General features: G+C 33.3%; 1 long non-coding RNA gene across 1 annotated transcript; it reads right to left on the bottom strand.

Annotated features, from left to right (window-relative positions):
* Positions 1 to 4,008: 4,008 nt before the first annotated feature.
* LOC150101612 (uncharacterized) lies at positions 4,009 to 10,314 on the bottom strand. The gene is made up of 2 exons (XR_016549023.1): positions 10,199 to 10,314; positions 4,009 to 6,031 (listed from the first exon to the last, which is right to left on the bottom strand). It is a non-coding gene; the product is annotated as an uncharacterized LOC150101612 (long non-coding RNA).
* Between the last annotated feature and the right edge of the window lie 2,389 nt (positions 10,315 to 12,703).

Here is a 12,703-nt window from a genome sequence, read left to right as displayed (position 1 = left end):
GAAGTGGATGCTTTTTCCTGGATATGAGCGACTCTACTCGGTGGGATGAGGCTGCTATTGGGCAGAGCCGCCACTGAGGGTTCTTCTCTGTGGCGAGGTGGGCATGTCACTGAGTGGAACCACTGCTAACTTATGAGGTGAATGATTCTTTGGATCACTTGGTGATATTAGACTGATCTGGGGGGGATCGCTTCAGGTTTGGGATAATTCCGTTTACTTATATAATGAGAAAATTCGCAGAAGTGGTTCCTGAGATATCAACGGCTCTGCTTGGTGGTGGATACGGCCTGTCACTGGGTGTCAATGAGTAGAACCACCAATGAATAATGAGTCAAATAATCCTTTGGGTAACTCATTGTGGTGATATGAGTGACAAACGAGCTTTTGGAGAGGTATCCCGACACTTAAATGCAACTAAATGAAAGACGAAAGCGGTCTGGATAATGGCCTTTCCGATAATGCATTAGCATTATACATATCTGAAAGGGGTTGTGTGTGCCTCACATTATGGGATACTAAACCAGTTGATGTGAAGTCATTAGCCTCTATATACAAGTAGCTCAGTCGTGAAGATACTTCCACGCGCAAACATTATTTTCTTATACTTGGACAAAGGAATAAACCGAGAATATAATTTCTTGGTATCTTTAATATATCTTTTAATTTTTCTGCAGTCGCAACAATTCTTTTTTTTTTTAAGGTCTTCAATAACTTGATTAATTGTTAGTCAAATTACATGTCTTTATAAACTGTCCTTTTTATAATTCTTAAAGTTACCAAATCGGTACCTTTGTTCGGTGACAAAGGTACCGAAAATCCGGCTTGAACAAATCGGTGACTAATTGTTCCAGCCGGATTTTCCATTGTATAAAATGTTTTATCTTTGGCTACTGATCTTGAAGTTTGCAACCAAGCTTCATTGTAATGACACACTGATCGAAAAGAAGTGTGAGGAACAAACATTCATTGTGCCCACCCTAATAAGATGTAGGGGTTGCTTTCGCTGCGATTACTGTAACAATCCTACGGGGCGGGGGCATACTTTCCACAAGGATACGTTAGCGATCTATTAGAATTTTGGACCATCCTTTCTGTAGGCATGTAATGAAGTCCTGAACTGTTGTGGGGCGGACGTCCCTTGACCGCACCTGACGCTGAAGTTCATCCCACAGATGTTCATTAGGGTTGAGATCAGTGCTCTGTACAGGCCAGTCAAGTATGGTGACGTTCATGTCCACAAACCACGCAGTTAGAGCAGCAGCCTTATGACGTGGCGCATTGTCTTGTTGAAAGAGACAATGGTCAGTTCTGTAGAAATGGCGCAAAGTAGAAAGCACTGCATTGTGCAGAATGTTCAGATACCTCTCGGAGTTCAGTGTTCGTGGCACCACAAACAGAGGTTCTAGTCCAAAGCAGGAAAAAAACATCACACTGCCACCTCCGAATTTCGTATACAAACTGCTCAGCACAGGATGTAGCGTGATTCATCGCTTCATAACACAGCTTAAAAGGTGGTAGCCTTGGTCACTCATTTGTGAAGTTAATATGTTCCAATATGGCCAGCTTCAATTTCCAGTGAATTTTCAACTTAGTCTGAGATATATCGTCAGTTTGATGATTACTGCGTTGATTTTCAACCAGATACAGCTGCCACCTGATGATTTGTTGCCACTGGAGCTGTTGTTTTATACCAGTGTGTTGCACCTGTTCTCAGACAAATTTGTGTGATTGTGGAAAGTCAAGAAATACAGGTATTCTTGAGATATGGGAACTCAGAAGGATATCTTGCAATCTCCTACTGAGACAGTCTAACTTATCCATACTCGAAGCAAGTTTAACAAAGAGCATTGTTCGATGATTCTTGACATTACTTGTGGCAGTTTGTTTCTTAGTAAAAGTTATACAAAATAGATCTCTCCAAACTGTATTTGGAGAGATCTATTTTGGGGGGGGGGTGTACATAATATAGACCTCTCGAAAGTACTGTCTGTATAAACGTAGTCTTAGTTAAGGTTGAATAAATTCACAGACAGGATACACTGTTTTTATCAAGGGAAGAAAAATCTTGTGCTAGAGCTACCTATAACTGATCCCAAATTGTACTGTACTCAGTTAATAGTTCAAGCTATGCGTTCCGATGTTTATCTTATTAAATTCTTTCTCTTTTTTTGTTTAGATTATATCAGAATAGAATACGTGTAGCTACCAATGCATGTAATAATATTTGAATAAAAGTCGAAACAGCTAAAACTATGACTGTAAATGTCTTTCTGTCTGTTGGGGGATGAAGGGTTCACTTTCAATAGAAGAGTTGCATTTCAAAAGGTAAATGAGTAAAGAGATTGGTATTCAGTATTCTTCGATATGAAAATAAACGTTTTCCTTAAAATACTATATTTGAAGAAGTTTATCTAAGATGAATACTTGGCCATCATTATCGTTTTTCATATTCCTAGTGATATTCCAAAATCCAGGGGGGGGGGCTTCAATAGAGGATATAAACCTTTTTTAACTTCTTTCCTAGCTAAATATTTGATGGTTACTCTATCAAGAGATACAAGTTCCGCTCCTTAACTAAGAATTGCATGTGCAGAACATAAACGTGTGTACATCTCCTTCCTCAGTAGTTGTGTATTTCACCATATTGTACATAGCAGTAGTGCTTCATAATACGGAATTTTTTTTAAATTTTCTTTATTTAGCAGTTCATTCTTCTTATAAGAAGGATGTACTTTACTTTTTATGCATACTATAAATTGTTTGTATATTTAAACATAATCTTACAAAATCAATCTATTATCTTTTTAAATCATTTTTATAAAATTTCAGGTGTGGCTCTCGAACCACACAGGTTAAAATAGTAATTAGAAAATCCACCATATGTAATTGAACAGTGAAAGGTCGGTCAAAGATTAAATTTTAGCTTCTGTCGGTGCAATTTGTTTTTCTTCAGTAAGAAAAAGTTAGAAGAGGTTTCGATCTACTTCTGTTAGGCCATTTATATTCTTCAAGTTCGGAGGAGGATATACCAGGTTAGGTTATTCCGCTAAATATTTCAGCTTAGTGATATAAAATGGTATTGAATTTTATAGAATAGCATTGAACGTTTATATTCAATATGTCAAAACAGGTAACATTTCTTCCCCCTTCGTCTATTAGGTGTCAAGTGGAATATATCTTTATGACCTAACATGTATTTAACTGTGAATACAAAAACTCCATTGGATGTTTTTATTGCTATTATTGTCATTAACTACATACACTGTGTTGATCCAGTTAAGAGCAGTGTTCTCGAATTATATAAACCCTCAACCAACCCACTCACAGTATTTATATTCTAGGTGGTTATTCCGCTAAATATTTCAGCTTAGTGATATAAAATGGTATTGAATTTTATAGAATAGCATTGAACGTTTATATTCAATATGTCAAAACAGGTAACATTTCTTCCCCCTTCGTCTATTAGGTGTCAAGTGGAATATATCTTTATGACCTAACATGTATTTAACTGTGAATACAAAAACTCCATTGGATGTTTTTATTGCTATTATTGTCATTAACTACATACACTGTGTTGATCCAGTTAAGAGCAGTGTTCTCGAATTATATAAACCCTCAACCAACCCACTCACAGTATTTATATTCTATGATTTTATAGTTATTTACGATAATTCCACCCACGAAAAGTTGGGATCACTTCTGAGGGTGAGATTGTCATAAAAAAGAAGATTACAGGGATATACCTCTTCTGGTGGTTTAGAAATATAAATCACGATATTTCGACCTTAGAACCATATTGGTTACGTAAAAATAATTTGTGCGTTTTACTCGCTTTAAAGTAATTATCTGAAATATTTTTGTTTCCATCCATTTGGATTTAAAAACATTGTCAAATAATTTTGAATGCAGTGAGGTGGAACGTGAAATTGTCATCTATTCGGAGCTTAAATGCATAACATTATATCATGTAGTAATTTTGCAATCGTATTGATAAAGCCCAAAACAGAATTCAGAAAATAGATTTTTATTTTCTTGCTATGTCTTACAGTCAGTAAATAAAATAAACATAACCTTTTAAAAAGCTTTGCGCAAGCATGTTCGGAGGGCTGGTCGTTTGTCAGACATAAACATTGTCCTGAAGAAACTGTCCTGTTGATGTGCACTGTTTGAAGAAATAGTACAAATAAAGTATTGGAGATGTTAGAAAAGGAAGCATACAATGTTCTTGTTTGTAAACTCCTCTATCCCGTCTGATATGATTATAATTATCCTTAAATATTCGATCTGCTTGTTTAATCGTTTTTTAAACACTTTTGAAATATCTGGAATATCTTTATTTGTCACTTTAAATTTTGTTTATATTCCATAATAATCATTAAAATCACGTAATGTAAAAGCTTGTAATTTAACAAGCAAGCATAGTTGTATACTCAGACTGTATATTGTCTTCGCAGATTCTTCGGGTGCTTCTTTTGTTTCTGAGGATCATTGAACTGCATGCATAAAGTAGATTAAATTGTATTAAAGGTTGTATAATGGTCGATTGCGCTGCATCTGTTCAACATGTTATTCCTGATTGTTTGATTAACCGGTATCTGTATTTGTGATGAACTTCATTTATTATTTCGTTTAATGGATCTCGTATCATCAGCATCTTTTCAATGGAACCAGGCGTATTCCAGTGAAAATATGTTCAACAACATCCGGTGTCATTTCTATTTAGATCCACAGTTGAATTTGTAACTGACCAGAACGCGATATTGTTTTTGTGCACCATTTAAAAGCTTTTGCAATAACTATATGAAATTTTATCGACCTCTCTCATCGCATTCTTAAAATGTATAGTCGCTTTCAAACTACATAATGCTTATGGCTTCGTAGATATTCATCTCCATCATTTGAAGGTATTGACCAATCCATAGTTAGTAGACCATTCCCCGAGTAATGACACATACAGTTCATGAACAGATTTCCAACTATCACATGACTATCAGTAATTCTGATAAATAAAACTGCTTCAAAATGAAAGCCATAATCAGTACATGTTGAAAGAGGCGTCTGCATTTCCTGGTCGCATATATAGAACTTTCTTTTATAACATTAAAATTCATCCTACCTTTTAAATGAATATTAAAAACGCATTTAGAAATTTTCCAATTTTTCACAGCACACGAATAATATTTTATATTAACGTCATAATTATCGAAACTTTAGAAGACAATAAAACATACGATTCTTCACTATTGCTAAAATTAAAGAATCTTTGTAGAGTTGTTTTTAGTCAAAATGATTATATACATATTAAAAATTTCGCCATAACACGACAACTAGTCTTCGAGTTCGTTAGGATATAAGCAACTGACGAAGCTTGAAGAGACGATCTGAATATCTTGAATATCTAAGACAATTTACTTCAGCCATGAATGTATATCTTTGACCTAAGATGCTAAACAGTCCTGATTTGGTGATATCCAGTTAAATTAAGGATTACATATAAATAACAAGAAATGAATGTCAGAGATCAGAAATAATTAATCTTCAGCAATTATAGAACTTAAGGTAAATCTTCCACACACAATTAAACTTTTTGATTCAGTTTTTGTTGAAGGCGAAAGTAAAGAAATTAGGTGCCAGGATCTTAATTACTCTTATCGATGACCTAACATCAACTTGAGACGAATACCGATTATTTAGCACTCATCAAGTTCCCCAATCCTCATTCCTGCAGTTGGTAGTTCAAAAACCTTTGACACCAATCTCTTACCTCGTACCGATTTTCACAGCACAGAGGGAAAACGAGTTCATTCTTCGTGAGTTTGGAACATCGTTCGCATAAGTCCCGGATTTCGCCACCTTTTTTACATTCATTGTTCCCTGCTCGCCGATTGGGTAAAATCGAACTTTTCGAGCCGATTTTTACTTTGTAGTCACTCCACCTGCTGAACTTCGCTGGTTTACTGTAAATCTCACAAACGTAAATAAACAGAAGAACTATTACACAGCATGAGACAATCCTTCGGAGAGACATTATCTAGAAAAAAAAGAGAGAGAGAGAGAGAGATAAAAAATGGGATTTTATTACAATATTAATTCATGACGATTTTTTTTTTGAATCAAATATTAAGAAAAATCAGTTAATAACTTGAAAAATAACTAAGAATAAAAAGGAAAAGTTTTTCAACTACTGGTACTTTATTATTATTATTTTATAATAAAATTTTAATTGTATATTTATAAAGATAATTGGTAAAGAATAATCCATTAGTACACAAATGATGATGAAATTAAAATATTCGTGTTTTGAAGATAAAATATTGAAAGCCATCTGAGGGTAGATGTCTATATCATCCAGTAAGAACAAACTTTGCTTATTAAATTTCTGAAGTGACAAAAAAGTGTCCTTCCTTGAGAAAACGTTCCTGGTTCTATTCACGGTAGAGAGAGAGAGAGAGAGTTCAACAACTGTTGAGTGACGTTTGGCATTAATGAATGTTTAATATTTGCATTTAACGGATGAATTCCACTTTTCTAAAATCCACAACCGAGAAAGCTTGCTCGCAGATGCAAGTGCTTTCAACTGCTGTAACCACTTTTTTCTTTTCAAGATTCATAGTGAAAAGAAAAAAGGTGAAAACATTTTCAAAGTATTGTTATTTTGTTCCTTAACAATTAAAAAATGTTTTCACCTGAATATAGGCCAATAATAATAATTCACGTCGAATTCGATGACATTAGAATGTGCCTAACAGATGAAAAACCTTTTCAGTGCAATGCCTCTTAATGTACGACGAAGTAAAAAAAAAACACATCAAGATTTCAGAGCTACTTTACAATTAACGCTCTCGTAATTGTCACCAGGATTAAAACCATACATGTTTCTTCCAGTATCATTTATTACGCTTTACATTTTCTTTCCAGTTCATCTCCAAAGCAAATATTCCCGTTACCTTTAGGAAGCGAATCATTACAGGTAGTCCATTTTAAAGTGCATAATCCACCTAGTTCTTTATAAATGGCAAAGGTAGCACCAGTTTTCCATGAATTATAACATTAATTTTATCCACTGAAAGAGCACTACAAAAATTAACTTTACCTGCAACTTACATTTAAATAAATCGGCAGCACTTCTGTGTCCCTTGGACGGATAATTTTTAATTATATGAATTGTCAGCTTTACATAATTATTATTTGATAACTGAAACCTTTTTGGGATGGCGGCATTAGTCGTCTTTTAAAACTTCTGCTCTGCATTCACACAGTTTCCCATACAACTGAACATTTAAATCAACGAATATTTCCAATGAATGTTCTGAATTTTAAGAATATTAAGAATTTTTGTCTTTGTAACTTATTACTTCTGTCTTGATTAAACCTTCTTAACTTTGACCGTTTTCATTTTTGATAACATAACTTGAATTTAAAGTGAAATGTCAATCGATTATGATGGAATAATTTGATAGCTTTTTCAGTAAAAAAAATTAAAATATTAAAAACAATAAAACCAAGCAGATATATCAACAGATTAATTTATCAAAAGACCTGAGAAGGGCCGATTTTTAGCCTGTTAAGTACATTTGTGTGCACAGATAGAATGGACTCACGAACCGGGTTGTCGACCGCTACTCAAGATGCTTTCTTACTCTTTAAAGGGCACTTTTAGAACGTTTAAAGTAAACATGCAAAAACTGGCAGAGGCAAATTTTGCTGACCTACAAATCGACGTCTTTCACAATATAAACTATTTCTTCAGTTATACATATGTATATAAACATTAATGAGATAATATCTGCACCCTCTATGACCGTATCAGGGAATTAGCAGCTTGTTTTCGAAATTTATTGCTGATAATATTCGGCGATAAAAAAAAAAAATTAAATAAGATCAAGTTTGAAAAGAAATATGTTAAAATTTGCACGCACACGCATATATATATATATATATATATGCGTGTGCGTGCAACGCATATATATATATATATATATATATATATATATATATATATATATATATATATATATATATATATATATATATATATATATATATATATATATATATATATATATCCGCAATCCCAATCCGCAAATTTATATATATATATATAAATTCTTCAGTTGTAGAGAATATGAAGCATATTAAGAACTTTCATTAACATTAATATTTAGCCTTGAGTTACAAAAATTATCTTATACCTTAACTCAACGTGTCTGACATAACTAATAAATCACTGTTACACTCTGTAGTCCGCGCGGTTAGCCTAGTGCGACCAGCTTCCATTGCGCTAAGTCATTTTCATTTCTTACTCTTTAAAGGGCACTTTTAGAACGTTTAAAGTAAACATGCAAAAACTGGCAGAGGCAAATTTTGCTGACCTACAAATCGACGTTTTTCACAATATAAACTATTTCTTCAGTTATACATATGTATATAAACATTAATGAGATAATATCTGCAATGGAAACATTGCACTTCCATTGCGCTAAGTCACTGGAAGAAAGACCGTTCGATTCTAGTTCCGTGGTAGAATTTTTAGGTTTTATTTTGCAACCCATTTCCGGAGTTAATCGATCTTTGATGCGGGAAAATTCCGATTTTTAACCCCATAACTAAAAAAAAATAAAAAAAAACCGAGAACTCACACTATTATTTTATTCCCTAAAGTGAATATACAGTATTGTTGGCATTTTTTTGTGGAACTCACTTAGCCATAAGTTTCCAATTTCATCACTGCCGTAATTTAGTAGATTTTTCCCGCTACTTGGAAGGCAGAGCATTTGTAACTCACTCACTATAGAAGAAGTGTTTTGGTTGGAACGACACCTGGGTTCGCATTCTGCATAGGACGCGAAGAACCTACTGGGGATTTTCAACAGAGGGTAAGTTAGCCGATCTCATGCGAAAGTGGCAGAGTTTTTCTCCGGGAAAGTCGAGTTTAAACCGGCTCCTTGACCACACATACCTACAGACATAATACTACGGATAAAGAAGGCAAAGGGAATTATTCTAGAGCCACCATGTTCTATCATAATTTCCTAGTAGCATTGCTATTCTACCAACAATTTAGTAGAGGAAAGTAGAAGAGATAGAATGAGATGCTCTTAATTCTAATTAGTATTTATGTTTATAACATGTTTTTATACTCTAAAAAAATACATGCTCAGTTTAGCCAGATTTAAAACCATTAATTTCACTCTGTCCTCCCCCCCCCCAACAGTGGAATTTTGCAATAGTCGTATAAACGATGGGATAGTTTTAAAATAAATACATTGATGTATATTAAATATTGCCAGCATATCCAAAACAGTTCGTAGAAATAAAATATCTTTCTCTGTCACATCTCCCTTTCTCCGCGGGCATATGCAGAGATTTTTCATTGACACTTTCGTTTAGGAATTTAAAAAAAGGCTATGGCGATGACTTGACACCGAGCCGTTAACATTTGCGAAGTTCATTTGTAATTGCGAGCGAACGTTGATATCATTCGAAGTCACTTTTTAAAGAATTATTTCACATGTATTACATCTACTTCATCTAAAATTAGAAACAGCTAAAAGCATTGATAATATTTGCACTTCGTTTTAGATATCATTAATTTAACTTAAAGCAAGTATCCTCGACTCTTAGAGCCAGCAAATCGATATTTTTTCCATAAAAGATTAAGGAGAAAGGCATTATAAAATGGAAATTTAAAAATGTAATTCTAGTTGTAACTGACTTTATTATTAATTTTATGAATAAGAAGCTCACTCAGATGCTCCAGAGTGCTTTTCTAATGATTTATAAAATCGACTCGGGCGGTGCAATTAAGATTACTGTAATTTTCATGAATGTGAAAACTTTGTTCTAAAAATGTAGGGTGAAGTAGCTCTTTGAACCTATGTTTACTCTTTCTTCTTGTCTCATTCTGAACGTCTTCTGTTCAATCTTATATTAAAATAAGAATAAAAAGATTATCAGTTATACTAGACCAATATGCAGCAATTGAAATATATATATAAAAAAACCTATTTCACCACATAATCATGACTGTATTGTTATGGGAGTCCTATCAACACCCTCAGATTGCTACAGGGCTCATTTAACTGAATCAATCAAGTAAATTCATTTCATAAAACCAATCGAGAAAAAAAAGCTGAAATTCATTTTACGTACTTACTAAGAACTTAATACAATCCATTATAAAGGAACGAATACTTACAAAGTTGTGTGCAGTGAAAAGAAATCGAAGTAGAATAACCAGCAGAAACGGGAGGATTCACGCGTACACGTGAGCGCAAGATTCTTCCTCACTCCAAAGCATGCGACCGACTCGGCGCTCTTACACTATATGTAAGCGTCTATCGGAGATGCTTATCTTTTACATGGGGAGACACGTGACCAAGGAGTGCTCCAATTTAGCAACGAGTTACGTGGTTGATAATAATTAACCTGCTCTTTATGATCCATGTCAGAATGCGAACCTGGAATTGCTATATTATTGATTATTTCAAGTGATTCCAGCTTATTTTTAAATTTTCAAATAATTTTACAGGAACTAAACAAATACTAGATTACAAGGGTGACGTCATCGGAATTCTTGTTAGCACAGTTCGCACGCTACAGATGTATGGAGGTCATCTACTAGAATGAGTTCATAATTGTGGAAAATACATTTGCTTGAGAAAATTCATAACCACAGAGTAATGCAGAAATATATCTTAAGTTAGTAAACTTACTTTTATTAGTACGTTTCGGTATCCTGAAAAGTACCAACCCTTAGAATAAAAAATACCCCTAAGTATTCTCCCGATAAATCTTGATATGTTTTTTTAACCGGTTTGAAACGATACTGTTCTTTTGAGTTCTTTTTAAAAAGACTTTTTAGCTATATTTGACATAGATCGAATAATAACATCTAGGAAAAGTAATGCTATTATTAAAAATAAAAGAAAAAAAAATGAAAAACTAATATTTTTAATGGACAGTATCTAATGCTGGATTGATTGCTAATAGAATGCAAATAAAAAACTCTGATATATACTGTATGTATATATATATATTTTTTTTCTTTTCTTTTTTTTTTTTCTTTGGTAAAAGGAAGATGAGATGCGATTTTATTTTTTTGATGGAGAAGAAAGAAATATCAACGAGATGTACTATCTACCTACATAAACATTACCTTTACTTTTGCTTTTGTTACTGCAAATGCGTTCGAAAGAATTGTAAAAGAGTTAAAGCATAATTGAGGGAAGAACGTTATAGTTTAAGGTTCCTGCAGTAGATCAATATTTGTCCTAAGGGAAGTGATGGAGAAAATTTAAGAGTTTAAGATTTGAACGTGGTTTTCATGATTTATAGAAAATGTTCTTGACATTAAATCAACGTTGAAACATATAGCATTATCGTAGATTCCCGGTAATGCTACATTCTGAGTGCATGTGTATTATCGGTAAGCATTTGACAAATCACAAGAAACAAGATGCGGAACCTCTAGCTTCAAAAACAATGAAAAAAGTTACAAACAAAACCAATAAGCAGACGTCGGCCATGGATGCTGCCCATGTCACCACTGTTATAAATAAAATATAAAGCAAATGTAAAAATATATAAAAAAAAACCTATAGTAGTTAATTGTGTGATTATGCTTAATACTCGATTGTTTGCAAGTGACTATTCATAGGAAAAAATTAATATTAAGACTAGAGTTCAATATTTTCCTTAAATATAATATAATAATAGGGATATAACAAAAATGAATATATAAATTAAAATTATGACTTTTGGAAGGAGACTCTCTTCATCTGTGGAAGAAAAATTTAAACTTGTGAGTAGAAGAAAAAAATTTAGAGCAAATCAGCTGTTCCAAATACCCAGAATGAAAAGATGACAGTGACAGTAAATTTCAAAAGATAACTGGGATGGTCAATAATATTTTCAAACACAACCAAGTTCAAAAGCATACAAAACAAAGACTTTATAACGTTCTGTCAAGACTTTCTCTGCTGTGTTGAAGTTAAATACAAGAGCGAAATAAATACATAAAAAATACAGAATGAAGTAGAAAGGAAATTCCTACACGCAGAATAGTAAGCCATATACGTGGGTGAAAAAAGAAGCAGAAAGAGAGATATAAAAAGAACCTAAAATACATTTATACAATGTTTATAGATAAGCTCTATAAATACAAAAATAAATAACTTGAACATACACCACACTGATAAAATGGACACTGATAGAATGGACAATTCATCAAAGAAAATATGAATTAACTACAATTTAAGGCCAATGGGTCTAAAATTCCTGGAAGGATGACCATGATGATGATGATGATGATGATAAAGTTAGAAGATATAAAATATAGAAGAGTTTGGAAAAATAAATGTTAAGCAGAAATAAAAGTATGATTAAATCTAGAAAAAATGTTAAGCGTCCCATAAAACAATTGGTACTGATGACTACACCCTTCAATTTGAAATATCTGAGTATGAATCCACCTAAGCAGTGAGAATCATTCATAAGAACTTTTCGAAAGGCGGTCTAACAAGTCTCATATGGAGGAAGAGTGGCTGGAAGTTTTGTATACGAATCTCGAATTGGACTAATCTGTGATTACTGTACTACCAAAGAAGATCAGCCAGTAAACATACGCGTCGCAAGTCATGAAAATCCATGGAGATAAGATAATCCGTCCTATAATCAACATAATTAGGTTTATAAGAAGCTA

The sequence above is a fragment of the Typopeltis vanoorti genome, chromosome 11, assembly GCF_054136105.1.
Source record: "Typopeltis vanoorti isolate ZY-2024b chromosome 11, IOZ_Tvanoo_1.0, whole genome shotgun sequence".
Taxonomy (NCBI): domain Eukaryota; kingdom Metazoa; phylum Arthropoda; class Arachnida; order Uropygi; family Thelyphonidae; genus Typopeltis; species Typopeltis vanoorti.
The sequence above is the reverse complement of the archived record's forward strand: the minus strand, read 5'-3'. Positions and strand labels throughout refer to the sequence as shown.